This window comes from Bos grunniens, chromosome 7, assembly GCF_055505025.1.
Source record: "Bos grunniens cultivar Pamir isolate PY7600 chromosome 7, Bosgru_T2T1.0, whole genome shotgun sequence".
Classification (NCBI taxonomy): domain Eukaryota; kingdom Metazoa; phylum Chordata; class Mammalia; order Artiodactyla; family Bovidae; genus Bos; species Bos grunniens.
The window spans coordinates 100,907,877-100,931,910 of record NC_141171.1 but is presented as its reverse complement, the minus strand read 5'-3'; the positions used below and the strand labels follow the sequence as shown (position 1 = coordinate 100,931,910).

Here is a 24,034-nt window from a genome sequence, read left to right as displayed (position 1 = left end):
TCTACTATTATTACATTGTAATATATAATTTATATAATTTAAAATTATACAATTGTCACTTGGCACTCACTGATCAGGTTTTGATACGAGTCTGCAAGCAGATGGTTTCTGTGCAGTTAAACCTCTCTGCTAACATAACCTGTATTTGCAGCCACTCCCTAGCACTCACCGCCTCAGCTCCACTTCAGATCATCAGAATTAGATTCTCATAAAAAGCATGTGCAGTGAAGTTCACAGTAGGGTTCATGCGCCTGTGAGAATCTAACGCTGCCACTGATCTGACAGAAGGGAGAGCTCAGGCAGTGATGTGAACAATCAGGGGCAGCAGCTGTAAATAAATGTGGAACTTTGCACGCTCACCCATTGCTCACCTCCTGCTGGGCAGCCTGGTTCCAAACAGGCCATGGACCCGTACAGGTTTGTGGCTTAGGAGTTGGGGGCCCCTGAAATAGAGAATAAAAAATAATAAAAAAAAAAGAGATCAGTGAATCGAAATCTTGCTTCTTTTTAAAGACAACAAAAATCGATAAACCTTTAGCTAGACTCATCAAAAAAATAAGGAAGAGGGCTCAGGTATATAAAAATCAGAAATGAAGTTACAACCAATATTAAAGATATAATACAAAGGCTCATAAAAGACTATTTTGAACAATTACATACCAATAAAATGGAAAACACAGAAGAAATGGACACACTCTTAGAAATGTGCAATCTCCAAAAACTGAATCAAGAAGAAATAGAAAATATGAACCAGATTAAATTAATCACAAAAATTCCCAACAAACAAAAAGTTTAGGACCAGATGGCTTACAGTTGAGTTCCATCAAAGATTGGAAGAAGAGTTAACACCTATCTTTCTGAAACTATTCCAGAAAATTCAGGAGGAAGGAATACTTCTGAATTTATTGTATGAGACCATCACTCTAACACCAAACCAAAGATGTCACACACAAAAATTTTACAGGCCGATTATCACTGGTGGACATAGACACAAAAGCCTCAATAAAATATTACCAAACCAAATTCAATACATTCAAAGGATTATATACCATGATCAAAAAGACTTATTCCAAGGATGAAGAGTGGTTCCATATCTGCAAATCAATCAACATAAGTCACCACATTAACAAAATGAGCAGTAAAAATCACATGATAATCTCAGAGTCATAAAAAGCATTTGACAAATTCATTATACATCTAGGATAAAACTTCTCAATAAATAGGTTATAGAAGGAATGAATATACCTCAATATAAACAGGTCATATGTGATAAACACACAGGAGGAGGAAATGGTAACCCACTCCAGTATTCTTGTCTGGAGAATCCCATAGACAGAGGAGCCTGGTGGGCTGCAATCTGGGGCTGCAAAGAGTTGGACACAACTGAGCAACTAAGCCCATGGCACAACACAGCACTCAATGGTGAAAAGCTGAGAACGTTTCCACTAAGATCAGGAATGAGACAGGATACTCACTCTCACCACTTTTATCCAAAAGAGTATCAGAAATCTTAGCTTCAGCATTCAGACAACACAAAGAAATGAATCAAATTGGAAAGAAAGAAGTACAATGGCTACTTACAAATGACATGATGCTATATTTATAAACACATAAAGGCTCCATCAAAAAATATTACAACCAATAAATGAATGGATTCAATAAAGCTGCAGAATACAAAATCAATATACAGAAAAATGTTGCATTTCTAGACACTAATAACAAACTGTCAGAAAAAAAATTAAAAACAAATGTTTATAATTGCATAAGAAAGACTAAAATACCTAGTAATAAATTTAACCAAGGAGGTGAAAGACCTGTATTCTGAAAACTATAAGAACTTGATAAAAGAAATTGAGATGACACAAATAAATTCAGTGATATGCTATGCTCATGGGTTCAAAAAATATTGTTAGAATGACCATACTATCCGAAGTAATGTACAGATTCAATGCAATCTCTATCAAAATTCTAATGTCAGTTTTCAAGGAACTAGAGCAAATAGTCCTAAAATTTGTATGGAACCACATAAGACACTGAATAGCCAAAGCAACATTGAAAAAGAAGGTACCATGCTCCCTGATTTCAAATGAGTCTACATAGCTAAGTATATAGCTATAGTAATCAAAACTATACGGTACTGGCACAAAAACAGACATAGATCAATGGAAGAAACTAAAGAGCCCAGAAATAAGTGCATGCTTATATGGTCAATTAATTTACAAGAAAGAAGCCAAGAATATACAGTGGAGAAAAGACAGCCTCTTCAACATATATTGTTGGGAAGCAATACAGACATGGAAAAGAATGAAACTGGACCACTTTGTTATACCACGTATAAAAATAAATTAAAAATAGATTAAAGTCCTAAATGTAAGACATGAACCATATAACTCCTAGAAGAAAATATAGGAAGTGTGGCCTCTGACACTGATCATAGCAATATTTTTTTTAGATCTATCTCCTTGGGAAAAGGCAACAGAAGAAAATGCAAACAAATGAGACTATATTAAGCTAAAACATCTTGTGTACAGTAAAAGAAACCATCAACAAAATGTAAAGGCAACCTACTGAATGGAAGATGGTATCCACAAATGATATATCTGATAAGGGGTCAATATCCAGTATATATAAAGAACTCACACAACTCAACACCAAAAAAACAAACAACCTGATCTAAAAATGGGCAGAAGATATCCACAGACATTTTCCAAGGAATACATACAGGTAATTTACAGACCCATGAAAAGACACTCAACATCTGTAAATGTCAGGGAAATGCAAATAAAAACCACAATGAGATATCACCTTGTAACTGTCAGAAGGGTATTATTAAAAGACCCTCCAAAATAAAAACAAACAAACAAAAAACTAAACCAAGTAAGCATTGGCAAGGATGTGGAAGAAAAGGAAACCATCAGGCACTGTAGGTGGGAATATGAACTGCTGCAGCCACTACAGAAAACAGTATGGAGCTGGCTCAAAACATCAAAAATAGAACTACCATGCTGCTGCTGCTGCTAAGTTGCATCAGTTGTGTGTGACTCTGTGAGACCCCATAGACAGCAGCCCACCAGGCTCTGCTGTCCCTGGGATTCTCCAGGCAAGAGCACTGGAGTGGAGTGCCATTTCCTTCTCCAATGCAGGAAAGTGAAAAGTGAGAGTGAAGTTGCTGAGTCATGTCTGACTCTTCGCAACCCCATGGACTGCAGCCCACCAGGCTCCTCTGTCCATGGGATTTTCCAGGCAAGAGTACTGGAGTGGGTTGCCATTGCCTTCTCCAAGAACTACCATAAGATCCATCAATTCCACTTCTGAGTACTTATCTGAAGAGAACAGAAACACTAATTCAGAAAGATATATGCATGCCTATGTCCACTACAGCATTATTTACAATAGCCAAGAATGGAAGCAACCTAATGCCTCTCAATAGATGAATGGATAAAGATGTGGTGTATATCCACAATGCAGTTTTACTCAGTCATATAAAAAATGAAATCTCTATTTGTTACAACATGGATGGACCTAGAGGGTATTATGCTAAATAAGTCAGACAAAGGCAAATACAGTATGATTTCAATTATATGTGGCATTCAAAAAACAGTACAAATGAATAAACATAACAAAACAGGAACAGACTCATAGATACAGTCACCAGAGTATATGGGGTTTGGGGGGGCAGTGAAATAGATGAAAAGCATTAAGAGTTACAACCTTCCATTTATATAATAAATGTCATGAGGATGTAATGTACAACATAGGGAATGCAGTCAATAGTGTTGCAATAAGTTTATATGGTGACAGATGATTATTGACTTACGATAATCAACTCCATGTTGAACACCTGAACTATTATAACATTGTATGTTAACTATATTTCAACAAAACAGAAAATAAAGATACATTTAATTCACTTCATCTCAGTATACCTAATTAAAAAGTTTTGTTTTGCTTTTTGAATCTCTCTATGTCTCCTTCCCTGGGAGCTCAGCTGGTAAAGAATCTGCCTCCAATGGAGGAGACCCCGGTTCAATTCCTGGGTTGGGAAGATTCCCTGGAGGAGGGATAGGCTACCCACTCCAGTATTCTTCAGTTTTCCTGGTAGCTCAGACTGTAAAGAATCCACCTGCAATGTGGGAGACCTAGGTAGATCCCTGGGTTGGGAAGATCCCCTGGAGGGGATCTGGCAACCCACTCCAGTATTCTTGCCTGGAGCATCTGCATGGACAGAGGAGCCTGGTGGGTCACATTTCATGGGGTTGCAAAGAGTTGGACATGACTGAGTGACTAAGCACAGCGCAATCCTTTCCTTACACAATGAAATATGCACAAATTTCTATACATTTGTTCATTCAAGTATTTGGACTAGATTTAAAACCAATAGCAGAATATCTAAGTCATTAGCAGAATCTTTCATTTATTCAAGTTCCCTTTGTCTATTTTATGATGCTCTTATAGCCTCCAAATACTTCCTCCAGTCTAAGTAGTGCAATTCAGAAAATAAAAAAAACCTGGTTCATAGGTTTATGATTATCAGCACCCTAACCTGGCATTTATAAACATAGGTGAAATTACTGTTTATTTTTATATACATACAGTGGGTGTCATAAAAACATACAAACAAACAATAAAAAAACAGGTACAAAAAAGATGCATTGTCTCTGCCTGAGAAAAAATGAATCACTTTCTCCAGATAAGGATATGAGGATCATACCATTGCAAAGAAGCTGTATATCACTGGAAACTTGTCAGTTACACAGTTAAGCCATAGAATACATTCTTGGAGAGTACTTGAGAAATGCTTAAGAACTTTTAAACAATTTTAATAACTGTTTTAGCTGTTCGTTACAAGTGTCTACTATATGCCAAGCTATGTACTGGGTGCTTTCAGTACAACTATAAGGGACATATTAACTCCATGTGGGGCATTATATACTTGTATGTATAGGAAGGCTAAGCAGCTTGCCTAAAGCCACACAGGTAGATAGGATCAGTTGCCGCTGCTACTGCAGCTAAGTCGCTTCAGTTGTGTCCGACTCTGTGTGACCCCATAGACGGCAGCCCACCAGGCTCCCCTGTCCCTGGGATTCTCCAGGCAAGAACACTGGAGTGGGTTGCCATTTCCTTCTCCAATGCATGAAAGTGAAAAGTGAAGTCACTCAGTCGTGTCTGACTCTTAGCGACCCCAAGGACCCCATGGATAGGATCAGTATTTGGCCTCAAATCAGTATCGAATCCTGATGTCAATACTGCCTAAGTAAGGCCTTTGTAACTCTGTAACAGGGGTCTACAGCCCTGAGCATGTAGTACATCCTGATCCAACTCAATGTGCTAGGGCTGGATTATCGCACCTTCGTGAAGTTTGTTTCTGAGTGTCCAGGGAAGTTATGAGTGCCACAGTCTATCAGTCACTGGATTTGGAACTGCTGTGCAAAAGCACAGAAAGGTTGAGGCTTGAATGCATGGTGACGACTGAGTAAGTCCATGGGGTGGGATGGGAACACCAATCTGGCAGTGCACTGAGAGATAGATAACAAGGCTCAAGATACTGTATAAAATAGTTAAGTTAACCAATTTAATAGTGAAAACAGCCCTCTAACATAGTTACCACTATCCTCAGCTTCATGCACACACAGTTCAGGAAACTAAGAACCATAAGAGGAAATCAGCTTTGTCTGGGGTCACACAGCAAATAGTGGAAACAGGGTCTGAATTCAGACATTATGGCTTCCCTCTTAACTAACGCACTGCACCATTCATAACTACCTTCCCAGCACACCAGAGAAGCCCACTTAGTAGATATTTCAAAGTAAATATTTCAAATATCTATTTCAATAGATATTACATCTATTGTAATAGATGTATTACAATCCCAATACATTCTGAGCCTACTTTCAAATATTTCTTCTGTCATTGTTACTTTTGGGTGTGTTTGGTTTGTTTTTGATTCTTGTGGATTTATGGCTTAAAATTCCTTTTTTATTGTCTTACATGTTGAGCTTTGGAGGAGCAAATATAAATACCTGTATCCTTCCAGTCTTCAGTGAGAAGCTTAACTTTAAGTTTCTTAAAGATCAAACATTAAGTTTGATGTTTCTTAAGATCAAATGTTATGGGAAGGAAATATAGGTATCAGAGGATAAGAGAAATGAAAAAAATAATTCTGGTGAGGAAGAAAAAATAAACTCAGCACAATTTATCTAGTTTGTCTGAGTATAAACAGAAACTGTTAGCATAGCAAGATTCTTATTCCTGAACTGCAAGTGCTGAGACTTTTGAGTAATTTAATTAGCCAAAATAAAAAATTAGTATGGAAAAGATACATTTTAACAAACAATAAAAATTATCAAAGATGCAAATAACTATAGTTTGCACTTTTTGCAAATGTTATGAAATTGCATTTTCTGTTTGTGCTGCATTTTCTCAAATGGCAAATCACCAAATAAGAAATGCTGACAGCTACTCTAGATATGAGATGAACTGGTGCAAGATATACAGTGGTTGTTATTTTAGTAACATTTAGTATCCAAAATGCATTCAAAATGAACTTGAGCCCAGGGAAAAGGAATTACTTTAAAATTTGGGTAAGAAACTGTTAAGATAACTATTTCTAAATATTTCTAATCTCTAAAAGAAATGTTTTAATCCTAATAGGCAAAGCTGTTTTTAATCCCATTTTTCATTTTCCTTTGTATATGTATACATGGCCTCTTAATAGTAATCAATCTTAAATGCATAACAGAAATGGTACCTTGCTTGTCAAAATTCAATAACACTTTTACTATGTGTAATAATTTTGGCTCACCACTTCTTTTTAAATGTTGTGTTATGTTCCTTTCTCTAGTAAATGATGGAGAATATTTCACATTACCCATTTTAACAGAAGACGTAAAACCATAAATTTAAATATCTTACTCCTGTTTCCAATACAATTTAAGCTCTCCCTCCTCAAAATAAAAATGTTCTTTTTTTACTTCATAAAAATTACATTTTCCATCGTACCAAAGTGCCCCTTGATAAGCCTGATGACTTTTATCATATTTATTTTGCTCAGTGAGAAAAAAATTACTCAGAGTGACCCTTTCCTTAGGAAGAGACTTAACATCTGAACCTCCTCCCCATTCTCTAGACTTATGATTTAGGAAATCATAGAGCCTAAATGAAAAGCCTAATTTAGAGCCTTAATGAAAAGAAAATCACCTTCCATATTATATTACCCTTAAAATACATATGTGCAATTGAAGATATTTTTCTTTTATTCTTTGATCTGGGCATCTGCTCCCAAATATATCCTAAGATTTTTGCTGTATGTCCATACATTTTATTTCATAAGAAAGAATTCTTCATGTGGGACTGGTCCCTTGGTGCATCTTGTTATCTACAAATGTAAAGTTCTGCTTTTTTTTTTAAAGGAGAAGCTCTTGGAGAAAATTAAGATAGGGCCTAGGTATTAGAGGTAGTACATCCATCTCATAAAGAACCTCACCTCTTCCCCAGGAATTCTGGAAAGAGTAGAAAGTACTTTTGTAAGGAACCAGGTTTCTTTTTTGATTAGCCTAGAATGAGGCATAAGCCGATCCCTGAATATAAAGGCTAGGGGTATAGAACACACAGATTTTACATCTGAATATAAGTTCTGTGGTGGCTTTGTCTGTGTTACTACATATACCATGGACTCCATAATACCTAAAAGCTGCTTGTCACATGGTAAATCCTTATAAAATTGTACATTTAAATAAAAATTACATCAATTATAGGCCAGTAATGGATCAATTATTTGCTCTTGGGTCTGAGAAATGCAAACAGATAATAGTATATATCTGTTAATCCCAAACTCCCAATTTTTCCTTTGGTAACTGTAAGTTTGTTTTCTATGTCTCTGAGGCAATTTGTAGTTCTAATCATACAGTTGCTGAACATGTTTTGCTAGATGTATAGTTATTTCACGACTTTATTGCTATTGTATATGATACGTTTTTGTTAGTTTCATTTCCAATTGCTCCTTACAGGTTTGTAGAAACATAGTTGCTTTTAAATATTTTATCCTAAGCTTTGCTGGACTCACTAACTAGTTTTAGGAGCTTTTTGTGGATTCTTTAGAATTTTCTACATAGCAATCATGTTGTCTTTAGATGGAGATATTTCTATTTCTTTCCCTAGAAACTGCATGGCTTCTATTTATGTTACTTGACTTATAGAACTAGCTGGTAAACCCAGTACTATGCTGAATAGCAGTGGCAAGGACAGATAGCACTGTTTTTTCCTAAATTTTGTGGAAAAGAAGTGTTTCACCATTAAATATAATGTCAAGTATAACATTAGCCGCAGTGCAGGTACTTACTTAGTTTAAGGAAGTTTCCCTCGGTTCCTAAATTGACTTCTGCTCCTCTTGCCCTAGGTGAGCCAGTGCTTGTAACTAATCGTACTTTGGAAGGACAGATTTTTTTCCTTAGATTACATGCTATTTGGTTTTCCTGTAACCTCAGTTACTTAATAAATTTAAGAAAGTTATAACCTGGCTTTTTCTTACTGTTACATTATAAGTGGTGCCTTTTCCACTTCTGCTTTCAATTAAAAGAAGAATATGTATTTCTCTTAGAAAAAAATTAATATTCTAAAATGGCTTACCATGCTGCATACTTACAATCTTACAGTCCTTTTTTTACCCTTTGTAGTTCCCACAGATAGATTCCTTGCTCAGGTAAATACTAAAGAAATTCCCCTCAAATTCCATTCTCTTATGGCCCAAGAGTTTGAGCTTACTGTGATACATACCCACAATCTGAGCCCACATTCCCATATAAAATTCACCAATATAAATTCTTCCTAAATATAAGCATACATTTCATTTTTACCTGCAAGTCTACTTGGACCACCAAAATTTGGGTGTGGAAACGCCCTCTCCTACTCCTGTAGCACAATAGCATAATTTCTCTACTCCTTTAACCTAAATAATTCTCTCTACTCATTGGTAAGTACTGAAAACTGAAGACTATGATTCTCTTTCAGCATTTGATATCAGCACTCCTCATAACAGCTAAAGGAAAGATGGAAGCCATTCAAGTGTCCATTGAATGATAAATGGATGAATGAAATCTGGTACATCAATACAATGGAATATTATTCATCCATATAGAGAAATGAATTACTAATACATGCTCCAACATGAATGAACCTTGGAAAAAATACACTAAGTGAAAGAAGCCAGGAATAAGAGATCACATATCATATGATTCCATTTGAATGAAATATCCAGAATAAGCAAAAATCCTCAGAGACAGATTAGTGGTTGCCAGAGACTGGGAAAGTTGAGAATGAAGAGTGATTGTTTACAGGCACAGAGTATTCTTTTCAAGTAATTCTTTCAGAGTAATGGAAAGTTCTAAAACTAGATAGTAGTGATAGTCATACAGTATTGTGATTGTAATTCAGTTCAGTTCAGTTCAGTTGCTCAGTAGTGTCTGATTCTTTTTGACCCCATGGATTGCAGCACGCCAGGCTTCCCTGTCCATCACCAACTCCCAGAGTCTACCCAAACTCAAGTCCATTGAGTCGGTGATGCCATCCAACCATCTCATCCTCTGTTGTCCCCTTCTCCTCCTGCCCTCAATCTTTCCCAGCATCAGGGTCCTTTCAAATGAGTCAGCTCTTCGCATCAGATGACCAAAGTATTGGAATTTCAGCTTCAGCATCAGTCCTTCCAAAGAACACCCAGGACTGATTTCCTTTAGGATGGACTGGAATCTTGAATCTTCTTGCAGTCCAAGGGACTCTCAAGAGTCTTCTCCAACACCACAGTTCAAAAGCATCAATTCTTCCATGCTTAGCTTTCTTTATGGTCCAACTCTCACATCCATAAATGACCAATGGAAAAACCATACCCTTGATTAGACAGACCTTTGTTGGCAGAGTAATGTCTCTGCTTCTTAATATGCTATCTAGGTTGGTCATAACTTTCCTTCCAAGGAGTAATCATCTTTTAATTTCATGGCAGTAGTCACCATCTGCACTGATTTTGGAGCCCCCAAAATAAAGTCAGCCACTGTTTCCACAGTTTCCCATTCTATTTGCCATGAAGTGATGGGACTGGATGCCATGTTCTTAGTTTTCTGAATGTTGAGCTTTAAGTCAACTTTTTCACTCTCCTCTTTTACTTTCATCAAAGGCTCCTTAGTTCTTCTTTGCTTTCTGCCATAAGGGTGGTATAATCTGCATATCTGAGGTTATTCATATTTCTCCAAGCAATCTTGATTCCAGCTTGTACTTCCTCTAGCCCAGTGTTTCTCATGATGTACTCTGCATATAAATTAAATAAGCAGGTTGACAATATACAGCCTTGATGTACTCCTTTTCCTATTTGAAACCAGTCTGTTGTTCCATGTCCAGTTCTAACTGTTGCTTCCTGACCTGCATACAAATTTCTCAAGAGCCAGGTCAGGTGGTCTGGTATTCCCATCTCTTTCAGAATTTTCCATAGTTTATTGTGATCCAGATAGTCAAAGGCTTTGGCATAGTCAATAAAGCAAAAATCAATGTTTTTCTGGGACTCCTGCTTTTTTGATAAATATAATTAATGTTATACTTATTGAATGTAATTTCATGAATGTAATTAATGTTACTGAATAGTATTCTTTAATATTGTTAAAATGGTACATTCTATAGTGTATGAATTTTACCATAATTAAATGTAAAGTTTCATATATATATTCATCCATAGACATATAACTATATATAGAGAGAGAAAGAGACAATGAGACAGCAAGGAGAGTTTGCATGTGTTACTATGGTCCATTTTGTCATTAGAACTGTCCTTGCCCTATCTTTTGTTTATGAAATCTTACTTAGATGGCATAGCACTGGTATGCATCTTCCCTGGTGGAGGGAAAGTGGGTTGATATTTAGTTTCTATCACTTCTCCATTAAAAACAGAGAGCAGAGACTTCAGAAATTAAACTTCAGCAAATATGACAACTCATAACTAATTTTAATAAAAGCAGATAATTCTCCCTTTAAAGTATTTTTTACTTGAATTTCATTCTATAATTTGGGATAAAAGTGCAATATGATGTTTTGTGAATATTTCTGAAGCATATATGGATCAAAACCATGCTACAGCATTCTGTGTGTTCAGATAAACAACACTTGAGGTCTGTCTGTGTATTTTTTTCATTTCTGGAGGGATGGAACAATGAACAGAGCCTGGGAGGTCATAGTCCCTGGCTACACAGAAGTGTTCACGTATTATACAGGCCATCTAGGGACAGACTACAGTAAAAAATCTTAATATAAACCTCTCTTTGTCTCAGAGTTTATGCAACCATTTCACCAACATTTCTTCAGAACATTTCTTCATTCCTCTCTCCTGCAGACAACATACCGCTGTTTAATCTTTTTCTCTAGAAAGATCTTTTCATGCTGTTCCTGATAAAAGTTCAGTAAAGATTATTTGGTAAAATTGCTTGTTTAAAACACTTGGCCTTTCTTCTCTTAGTTAAATTCCTACTTGATGATGGCATTTTCAATGTGATTTTTCATAAAGTAATTGATTTGATGAAGGTTTAAATTTGTTTTGATATAATGGGAGCACTTGGGATGCATATGCACCAAGTGTTCTCTCCTTAGGTATTTAGCATTTCTCTTCAAATTCACAAAAACGATTCCATATTACCAAACGGCATAAACTTTTCTAAGAGATATTGTGATAAATTAGATATAAATCTTAACTTACCATATCCATATACAAATAGAAAAATGATCATCTAGTTCATATTAGAGATAGAGAATTCAATGTATCTGTTTCTGATGGAAGAAGGTTGTATGTAGGTAAAATTTCACCAGTGAATTCTAGGAAAGGGAGAAAAGGTCATCTCTGAGATGCAGTGCTTTGAGATTATGGTTTAAGTGAAAGACTCAGAATAAAATGCATACACTCATTTTCATGAGCTGTAAGATGTATAATAGAGAATGGAACAAAATAATATTCACTTTTGTGATTAAGTTAAGAAGCATCCCTGATGTGTAACTGTCTGCATGAGTGTGATGAGAGCACATGGTAGGGAGCATCAGGAGTGCAGCTGCAATGTTTGGGAGCTTTGCTCTGCTACTGTGATTTGGATTAATTGCAGCCATGCAGACTAATGTGGCTCAGCTGGTAAAGAGTCCGTCTGCAATGTGGGAGACCTGGGTTTGATCCCTAGGTTGGGAAGGGACCCTGGAGAAGAGAAAGGCTACCCACTCCAGTATTCTGGCCTGGAAAATTCCATGGACTGTATACTCCATGGGATCGCAAAGAGTCGGACACAACTGAATGACTTTCATTTCATGCAGACTAAAATTTCCTCTTCCTTTTCCTCAGCTTGTGGCTGTCTCTTTATTCTCTTTCTTGTTCCTGCACATGTGTTTGTAATAAAGTTGCTGCAGAATTGGGATCGTGGTTTCAAATATTGCAAATGGTGAAATATGGTCAAGAATGCTTGGAATCCCCTGAGCCAGTTAATGTGTTACTGCTGGAAGATGTGGAGGGATTCTGTTCTGTTGGGTTCAAGGTGGAGAACAAAATAAGCATAAAGGTTTGTAAGTCTGACATTGTTTTCTCATTATAGTCTTACTACACAGAAGCAATTCATTTTAAAGAGACTTTTCAGGCAATTTCTCTACTGCTAAAGAATACAGCAAACTGAATATTTCTCTACTACATATTTAACAATATGAAGGATGAGCATTTAAACTTTGGGCAGAATACTCAGGGATTTGCTTCATGTAAATCAAGGTAATCTATCTTAAATGTTATTTGTCTACACATAGAGAATGAAGTTAGATATTTCTTAATAGACACTTTTCTTAGCCTTTAGCAAGAGCTATTTTTTTTAATGCTTAAACATATTTAAGCTAAAGATATGTCAGTGATAGTACCTTCAAACATCTGAAATATTTAAAGAAAATTAATTTTACTAAGTCATTTTTCTTTTACTAGTTTAAAATTTTCTTTTCATATTCAAAGCATTTCATTCCCATGAATTATTACTTTGATGAAAGAGCAGGCATTTTCAATGTGTGTAACTCATCTTTTCAGGTAAATACAAATTCAGAGTTTTTTAAAAAAATTTAACCATGGAAGTAATTTGAATTTTAAAAGATTAACTTAGTAGTGGTAGAAGACATAGTATAGGATCAAAAATATGAAATAAAGAAAAAATTGTATAAAGCAGGAAAGTGTGAAAGTGTTAGCTGCCCAGTTGTGTCCGACTCTTTGAGACCCCACGGACTGTAGCCTGCCAGGCTCCTCTGTCCACGGGATTCTCCAGGCACAAATACAGGAGTGGGTTGCTATTCCCTGCTCCAGAAGATCTTCCTGATCCAGGGATCAAACCTGTGTCTCCTGCACTGAAGGCAGATTCTTTACCACTGAGCCACCAAGGAAGCCCAAAAGGAAACTGTTAAACAGTAATTGTTTGAATTTATGAACAATCTTTGTGTTGCATTAGGAAGCATTTATGATGGACAATTAAACTTAAGGAGTATAGCTAAAGTTGTATTTAGAGGATTACATTTAGCCTCAAATGTATATATAATAAAAATGAAATTCAGACTTCAATTTAGTAAGTTCAAAAAGTTAGCAGAGTAAATCCTCCAAAATAGGAAAATATTATAAGGCAAAAAGAAGTTAAATATATAATATATGAATATTTTAAAAATAAAGTAAAAATTAAATTAGGCAAACTCTGGTAACACCAATCTAAAATGCATACAAAGAAACAAAATAAAGAGTATAAATTGGGACATAGGTGTAAATTCAATAGTAATTAAAGAAGCTACCCTAAGAAAAGCTTCAACTTATTATATGTTTAACTTTGGGGAAAAGGAAAATTACAAAAGGAGTCCGATTTAACAAAGATTATAAATCAGAAAACAGAGGAAAAGAACTTATGATGCTGTTGCATGAATCTCGGCCATACATGGGCCGTACATGAAGCAATTGTATGCATAAAAAGAAGGAAAAGGGTTTAGAATGGAAGCCACTTCAAGAAATATTTAGCAGATAAGCGTGATTTGTGAGCCACTGGTCATGTGGAATAAGGAAAAAATAAAAGTAGACTTTGAAATTTTAGCTTTTGGAATTTCTATACATAGATAGTGGTTTAAAAATTGAAATAGGATATCCAGTAAGACCAATATGATTGTGATGGTATCTTTCTTATCTGGTGAGAGAGATGGAAACAGGAGGGAGACAGGGAAGGTGGTGTGGTCTTCATAAACCAGTTTCGAAGATTAAAGCAAACTATTCAACTATTTCTCAACTGCTCTGTATCTACTCTTTTCCTTTCCAAATAATCACTGGGATGACCCTGAGGGATGGGATGGGGAGAAAGGTGGGAGGGGGTTTCAGCATGGGGGACACATGTACACTCATGGCTGATTCATGTCAATGTATGGCAAAAACCACCACAATAATGTAAAGTAATTAGCCTCCAATTAAAATAAATTAATTAATTAAAAAAAAAAAAGCCAGGGGTAGTTAAAGAAAAACAAAATTTAGCTTGTCACTACTGAAGTCTTACTAAAACAAGACTGCAGGGGGATAGTACCTGTTAAACTGGTGTTAGTAATGGGTGGTCATCAAGCTCTGTATTACTGGGAATCTGTAGGGTCTAGATAAGTGTGTGGGATCATTTTCATTGTTTGCGATTATTCCAAAAGGATTGGATGTCCTTGTAAGTTAGCTCTAATAAAATAGCAGCTGCCTTTGGAGAAAAAACAAACAAAAAAATAGCCAAATGCTTCTCCAGATAATCACTGTCGCTGTGTTGGCAATAGGTATTGATTTGACCTCAGGCATTAGGAGTCTTCCCTGGTTGCAAATGTTTAAATAATGAGCACTGACCCAGCCTTAGGCCAATCTGGGATGACATCTTACTGGACCTCCAGTCAATAAAGTGTTTATATTACTAGTCCGATCAAGGTTAAGAACATTTTTTTCCATGATCATGGAAGAAAATGTTCTCTGCAATACACATGCACAAGGAAGATGTAGCTTTTGTTGCTGCCAGCAGTCATCCTATGACCATGCAACACAATGAAATCAATACATGAGAAAGAGGCAAGGTGAGAAAATTGCAAGCAACTGATCTAGGTCTTTGATTTAATTGGCCTGAAGCTTAAGCTACTGCTAGACTTTAAATCATGATTCAATAAATCCACAGTGTTGTTTAGGCAGCCGTGTTTTGCTTCTTGTTGCTAAAAGTGTATAAGCTTGAGTCCATTCCACTATTCCACTTAGGCAAGTTATTTTTCTCATTTTTCATATAAAAACACCCTAGGCTATTTTACTCATCTGAATGGCTAATATAAAAAGTACAAGGATATTAAAATAAAATGTTTATCAGATTTATTATGGGTAAAGTGCATTGCAAATATGCTTGCAGGAAAAAATTTTAAAGTGCAAAGAATGCTATAGGGACACTTTTAATTTCCTGTTTTTAATTATTTTTAGCTTCTTTTATATGCTGTGTTTATTATTTTCTAGAAATATGAAAGTATAGAAACAAAATGTGCAGTGTTTTAACAGGAATATAAACCTTATTCATTTAAATGAAAAAGAAGCTCACATAACAGGCAACATTGTACAGTTATAATTTACTTACTGAAAGAAAATTAATAACAAGAAGCTTATACTCATTCCAACAACATTTTCATTTCTGGGAATTTATCCTTTGTATGAAAAGAAGAAAGAATTAACTAGACTTGTTGACTTGATTGGAAATAAAAAGACAATTGGTTTTCTTCTACATTATATGCTCATTACCATAGGGTAGCCATCTAGGAAATAGCTCCTTGCATCATTCTATTGTTTTATGACTTTAAGTGATTTTAAGAAGGGTCTTATTCTATGGTGCTGAGTTATAATATTTTTCTTCAAATAAGGTATAAATATACTTCAAATATACATCATCATTTAGCAAATATGTTAATATGATATCCTTTGTCTGAATTTTGTTATTGAGAAAGTGAATATTTGTATTACACAGTCTGTATTAGTACCAACAATGTAAAGTAACATTAACTTTACATTCTAATACGGTTCCTAATTCCAATTGTGCTATCTTTCCTCTATGTAGTAGAACAATATGAGATTAACATAGTTACAAAATTTGAACAAATTAGAATTGATTATAGACATACCTAAAATGCCATACTTATTTTTTTACTCAGTGTATAAAAAAGTAATTAATCAATCTTTCAAATGATTCTTGAGTAGCCTCCAACTGAATACAGTATTTGGGCATAGAAGGTATGTATATGGAATTTTAAGACATATTAACCTGGCCAAAGACCACAGTTTATTAGAAATTAAAATGTCAAGTGGAGAGTTTACATAAACTCTTTATTCTTTCATAGTTTATTCACTGGATAAAGTATAATCACAGTAAACATACTGATTTTCATTTGTTCAGTATGAAAATATTGAACAAATGATTTAATTATCATTTGAAATTGATACTGATATCGAAACTGATATTGAATTGAATTCACATTGAAATTGAATTGAAATTGATATTGTTACCAGGATGATCCTGGTAACAAGATTAAAACATGTATTGGATAAATTTAGAAGACTAGTAAATATTAATATATATACATATTGATTGGTTAAATCTTTAAAAGAGTATGCACATATAACATATAATCCTAAAATGCATAAAATAAAAACTGATACAACTGAAACAAATAGACAATTTAAAGATAATAGTCTAAAGTTTCAACAAATCACTTTTAATAATTATAGACAATTATAAAATCAAGGAGCATAAACTATCAACCTTAATGACTTAACTATATAATGATCCACCCAACAGCCATTGACTATACATCCTTCATAAGCACAGGTGCAATGTTCTTCAGGAGAGATAATGCATTGCTCCATAAAATGAAACTCAAAAATTTAAATAGAATTGAAATTACACAAAGAAATTTCCTGGATCACACAAAATTAAATAAGAAGTAAAACAGCCAAAGAATAAAGTACAAGGGCATCTAGAAAAATTCCAAATTGAAAGAAAACAAACATCACATACTAAAATTTATTAGTATAAACTCCTTACTGCAAAATTCAGACTTAAACTGAAGCAAGGAGGGAAAACCTCTAGGCTGTTTAGGTAAGCTGTAAACCAAATCCCTTATGATTATGCAGTGGAAGTGACAAATAGATTCAAGTGATTAGATCTGATGGAGTGCCTGAAGAATTATGGATGGAGGTTCACAACATTATATAGGAGGCAGCGATCAAAACCATCCCTAAGAAAAAGAAATACAAAAAGTCAAAATGCTTATCTGAGGAGGTCTTATAAATAGCCGAGAAAAGACGACAAGTGAAAGGCAAAAGAGAAAGGAGAGATACCCCCATCTGATGCAGAATTTCAAAGAATAGCAAGGAGAGATAGAAAAGCCTTCTTAACTGAACAATACAAACAAATAGAGGAAAGCAACAGAATGAAAAAGACTAGAGATCTCGTCAAGAAAATTAGAGCTACAGCGGGAATATTTCATGCAAACATGGGCACGATAAAGGACAGAAACAATATAGACCTAACAGAAGCAGACAAGATTAAGAAAAGTTGACAAAAATACACAAAAGAACTGTACAAAAAAGGTCTTTATGATCCAGATAACCACGCCGGTGTGATTACTCACCTGGAGTGTGAAGTCAAGTGGGCCTTAGGAAGCATTACTATGAACAAAGCTAGTGGAGGTGATGGAATTCCAGCTGAGCTATTTCAAGTCCTAAAAGATGATGCTGTAGAAGTGCTGCACTCAATAAGCCCACACATTTGGAAAACTCAGCAGTGGCCACAGGACTGGAAAAGGCCAGTTCTCATTCCAGTCCCAAAGGAGGGCAATGCCAAAGAGTGTTCAAACCATGACAGAGCTGCACTCATTTCACATGCTAGCAAGGTAATGCTCAAATGCTTGAAAAAGCTTGGCTTCAACAGCATGTGAAGAGAGAAATTCCACATGTACAAGCTGGCTTTAAAAAGGCCGGTCAAACTGCCAACATCTGTTGGACCATAGGAAAAGCAAGAGAATTCCAGAAAAACACTTACTTCTGCTTCAGTAACTACACTAAAGCCTTTGACTGTGTGTATCACAACAAGCTGTGGAAAATTCTTCAAGACATGGGAATACCACACCACCTGACCTGCCTGCTGAGAAACCTGTATGCAAGTCAAGAAACAACAGTTAGAACAGATGTGGAACAAGGAAATGGTCAAAACTGGGAAAGGAGTACATCAAGACTGTATAGCATCACCCTGCTTATTTAACTTATATGCAGACAACATCATGAGAAATGCCAGGCTAGATTAAGTTCAAGTTGGAATTAAGATTGCTGATAGAAATAGCAATAACTTCAAATATGCAGATGACACCACTCTAATGGCAGAAAGTGAAGAGGAACTAAAAACCCTCTTGATGAACATGAAAGAGGAGAGTGAAAAAGTTGGCTTAAAACTGAACATTTAAAAAACTAACAAACTGTATACCAAAAAATTAGGGAATTTAGATAAAAATGGACAATGTGTAGCATGAAATAGAAATAGCCAAAATTACAGAAGAAAATTTAAAAACCTGAAACCCTGTAGCAAATGAAATTAGTAATAAGTAATTAAATATTGAATTAGTAGCTTAAAATCTTCCTTTAAAGTAAAGCTCAATCCAAATAGCTTCAGTGGATAATACCATTAAAAATTTTAAAGGTAAATTTTTCAGAAAATAGAGTAAACTACTCCATTCATTTAGTGATGCCTGTACAATCCTGATACCAAAGACAGACCAAAATGTAACAAGAAACCTACAGACCAATATCCCACATACACATTGATAAAAATGCTGGGCTGGATGAAGCATAAGCTGGAATCAAGATTTCCGGGGAAATATCAATAACTTCAGATATGCAGATGACCTCACCCATATGGCAGAAAGCGTAGAAGAACTAAAGAGCCTCTTGATGAAAGTGAAACAGGAGCGTGAAAAGTTGGCTTAAAACTCAGCTTCATAAAACTAAGATCATGGCATCCAGTCCCATCACTTTATGGCGAATAGATGGGGAAACAAGGGAAACAAGAGACTTTATTTTCTTGGGCTCCAAAATCACTGTAGATGGTGACTGCAGCCATGAAATTAAAAGACGCTTTCTCCTTGGAAGAAAAGCTATGGCCAACCTAGACGCATATTAAAAAGCAGAGACATTACTTTGCCAACAAAGGTCTGTTTAGTCAAGGCTATGGTTTTTTTGTTGGTCACCTATGGATGTGAGAGTGGAACTGTGAAGAAAGATGAGAGCAGAAGAATTGGTGCTTTTGAACTGTGGTGTTGGAGAAGACTCTTGAGAGTCCCTTGGACTGCAAGGAGATCCAACCAATCCATCCTAAAGGAGATCAGTCCTGGGTGTTCATTGGGAGGACTGATGTTGAAGCTGAAACTCCAATACTTTGGCCACCTGATGCAAAGAATTGATTCATTTGAAAAAACCCCAATGCTGGGAAAGATTGAAGGCAGGAGGAGAAGGGGATGACAGAGGATGAGATGGTTGTATAGCATCACCTACTGGATTGACATAAGTTTGAGCAAGCTCCAGGAGTTGGTGATGGACAGGGAAGCCTTGTGTTCTGTAGTCCATGGGGTTGCAAATAGTCAAACATGACTGAGTGACTGAACTGAACTGAATATAAAAATCTCAAATGCTTTGTAGTTCTTGATATGGCCTACAGTTTAATAATTTTTACAGTTGAGCACAGTACATCATTTTATGCTATTGTAGATATATTTAAAGTAAATTCCCAAAATAAGAATAAACTGAAACATAGTATCATGATCTCTAAAAATGACACCATTATCTGAATTCATGTAGACATGAGTTTGACCACGCTCTGGGAGTTGGTGATGGACAGGGAAGCCTGGCATGCTGCAGTCCATGAGGTCTCAAAGAGTCAGACGTGACTGAGTGACTGAACTGAACTGAACTTAACGGTGTCATACAATGCATTCTTGAGGAAGTGTGCAAGGTATAATTTTTATACCACAGGTTAAATATATTCAAATCTCTCAAATAAAATACAACTAGAGAAGCCAAAAGAATTTCCACCATAACAGAAGCTGAACATATAAAGTTTAAATAGCTATCATGCACTTGGATAAAATGTCTACTTTTCCTTCACAGTTGGGAAATGATCATGATAAAAGTTTCATGTCATGCTCCTCCTATGAAGTATTGGTAACTTTTTTCTGTAGAGATTTCCATTGCTCTCTTGCACCTCTGACAATGTTCCTTTTATTTGACAAAAATGTCTGTGTTCAATGCAAAATAGTTAAAATAACCCGACATTGTTTATCCTCCTAATGTGTTCTGAATTTATAGAGGCTACTAAGAATACTGCTAGAGGCTGTGAAAATTATGAATATTTCAGTGGAACTGAAGGTGTCAAAATATATGTCAGATATGTAAAATAAATGAATGGAACTATGACAAATGAAAATTATAATGCATCCTTCTAAACAGATTTGTCCTGTTTTGGAGACCTTACTGGGGAATGGAAATGGCAGGGCTACAAGCTTGGGAAATAACAATGAATTCAAGTTTTGAAAAGTAACATATGGTGAAGTGAAAGACGACTGAACTTGAAAAGATAAATACTAGTATCCATTATGATATTGCAAATTATGGCTGGTAGAGGAAAAACAGATAAGTCTCTTTTTGAAGTTCACGTTACGTAGCAGGGAATTTAACCTTATAGTTAAGTAAAAATAAAGAGAGAAAGAAAATTTATGCTGTATAAAATGAGAGTTCTAGTAGGTAGTCATTTGTGTAGCAATTATTTTGTGTCAGCCACAGAAGGATTATGGAGAGGGATTAGAGACAGTTATTACCATTAGGGATACAAAGAAGAATAGGACATAAGGATATTAGCAGTGTCTGAAAGACAGGTAAATTAACAGTTCAGGATCTTCTATGTGATAAGTACTGCTGCTGCTGCTAAGTCGCTTCAGTCGTGTCCAACTCTGTGCGACCCCATAGACGCAGCCCACCTGGCTCCCCCGTCCCTGGGATTCTCCAGGCAAGAACACTGGAGTGGGTTGCCATTTCCTTCTCCAATGCATGAAAGTGAAAGGTGAAAGTGAAGTCTCTCAGTTGTGTCTGACTCTAGCGACCCCACGGACTGCAGCCCACCAGGCTCCTCCACCCATGGGATTTTCCAGGCAAGAGTACTGGAGTGGGGTGCCATTGCCTTCTCCATGTGATAAGTACTAGGTAAGATTAAAGTTACACTGTGAATAAGCCACAGTGTAGTAGACCCTAGTCCAGACTGAGTTTACAGGGATCTTCTGAACTGGACCCTAAGTTCAAGTAGGGCCCATATGAGCATAATACAGAGGAGGGCAGAGATAAACGTGCAGACAAAGAAAAGAGCAAAAACATAACCCAGACTGAGATCTGCACCTGGTTCACTGTGCTCACACGAGAGTACAAACCACCATAAAGTACACCTTGATCCAAACCTCGCTTCCGACTTTGAATCAGTTACTCAGCTTTCTCTGGTGTCCCATGTCCTTACCTGAAAAAGTATGGGATAAATCAGTTCTTTCACATTTTTGCCTAACTCCAATTATTTGTGATTCTTTGGAAAATAATAAAAATGTAAAGCATATCCCCTAAAATGCTGTTAATATTTTACTGCTATCTTTGAGGTTAACAAACCTGTAGAGTTTTAAGGCTGGTGTAGATAATCTTGTCAGTTTCCCATATCTTCACTTGATTTTCTCCTTGAAGCCAAGAACCACTTTATGAAACCCCATTTGGATATACCTACTGTAAGTCCAGGTTTGATGCATGAGACAGGGTGCTCAGGGGTGGTGCACTGGGAGGGCCCAGAGGGATGGGATGAGGAGGGAGGTGGGAGGGGGGTTCAGGATGGGGAACACATGTTCACCCACAGCTGATTCATGTCAATGTATGGCAAAAGCCACTAACTGTATAGTAATTAGATGCCAATTAAAATAAATAAATTAAAAAAAATAAAGTAGAACCTCCATATCCTTAACCCTTACATTCTCTCCTTCCTACTAAAAAGTTCTATTTTATAGCCCATATTATCACAACTGTACTAAGTACTACGAGAAATTAATGCATAATCAGCAATTAACTATATCAATTATATTAAATAGGTTTCCTTTCCAACTGTATTTTGCAAGGGATTCCTAGAGTAAATGATGGTTTAATCCAGGTTGATACATTGTTAATGATGGAATGAGATCACAATAACAGGTGGGAAGAAAGATTTAAAATGTGGGAGACTCTAAATGGCTCCTGTTAAACATACTATGAAAACATCCTCTCCTCTACGTACGCATATGACGAGTTCTGATGTTCTTAACTTTGGGAAGGTGCAGACAACACTGTGGGGCTTGAGTTCAAACTCAAGAATAAGAGATTGCATGTGTATGTGTTCAGTCATGTCAACTCTTTGTGACTCCATGGACTGTAGCCCACCAGGCTCCTCTGTCCATGGGATTTTTCAGGTAAGAATACTGAAGTGGGTTGCCATTTCCTTCTCCAGGGGATCTTCCTGACCCAGGTATTGAACCCTGCATTATAGGTGGATTCTTTACTGCTCATCCATCAGAATGAGAGATTCAGTTCAGTTCAGTTTAGTTGCTCAGTCGTGTCTGATTCTTTGCGACCCCATGGACTGCAGCACGCCAGGCCTCCCTGTCCATCACCAACTCCCAGAGTTTACTCAAACTCATGACCAGCTATTGAAAAGGGATACATAATTGATGAACATCTAGTATTTTTTCAGCTTCCAGATTTTTAAGTGAGATTAGTAAAAATAATGAAACTATATGAATATGTCTTAACCACAGACAACTTTTTCCAGAGGACTGGGCTTGACATCACACTGATGCCTCTCCTCCAAGATTCACTTGAAATATCTGACATACTCATTCAGGACAAAAAATAGTGCAAAACCAATACAATATTGTAAAGTTAAATAAAATAAAATTAAAAAAAGAAAAAAAAATAGTGACAGAGGCGCTGACGTAAAGGGAATAGGCCATTGCCCCACACATACTATAAAGCCTCAATTAATTCTTGAAAATTATTTGGTAAACTAAAACCACCCCTTCTCTGATGCTGTCAGAACATCCACTTATCATCTTAAAACCCACAATATTAATAGAAGCCCAACATATTTTATAGGCCTCTTTGTGTTCTGGAGGCAACAAATTCCTCATTAAAATCTTTTTTTCCTTAAGCCCATTGATGCTGGTATTCACCACTCTACCCATAATTGAATGAAACTTTTACAAAAAGAAGACTATGGAATCTGTCCAAATTGCAATGCAACAGAGGCTCTCATTAATGCCAACAAGAAACTCCTTCATTGCAGAAGATTCAGCAACGTCCTCTCATGCCTCTTGGAGGGTCTGTGTCATCCATGATGACCATAGGTGGTCCACTGGCTTCTGAAACAAGAAATTGCCTTCGTCAACCTCACACTGTGTCATTATAGTGGCAACTGCTGGTCATACTCTGATCACCAGGAAATGGAGCCTCTCATAGCCATAAGCCTGGAGCTCTGTATACCTAGACGCCCGTTGTGCTTTGGTTCATATAAACATCTTGCAAGCTTGGCACAACCACAGAGGCCTCCTTGCCTAAATGAAAAGTATACCCATAGGATAGAGTCAAACCGGACCCCTGGAGTTTATCCCATCCACAGGAGGGGGCGCCTCTTCCTATCAGTCCCTTGACAAACAGCATGATGTTGGGGGGGTCACCCCTTCTTTGGACCGAGACCCTCGTGAACATCAAAGGGGATGGCAGTGTCATCATTACATGTGATGGGACTTTCTAGAAAACTGCAATTTTTCATCCCTCAACAAGGATGCTCTTGGTAAAGGATGGGACTAAAGTGTTAGCACAGCTAACTAAACTTCAAGCAGTCATCTGACCACATATTTCTTGGCAAACAGCAGCCCTCCT

At 36.4% G+C, this 24,034-nt stretch overlaps 1 long non-coding RNA gene across 2 annotated transcripts in view; it reads right to left on the bottom strand.

Moving 5' to 3' along the window:
• Positions 1-24,034, bottom strand: part of LOC147370037 (uncharacterized) — a 163,196-nt gene that overhangs the window by 39,291 nt on the left and 99,871 nt on the right. For both annotated transcript variants that reach the window (XR_015168342.1, XR_015168343.1), the window contains exon 2: positions 372-443. This is a non-coding gene — a long non-coding RNA (uncharacterized LOC147370037). The remainder of the gene's footprint in view (positions 1-371; positions 444-24,034) is intronic.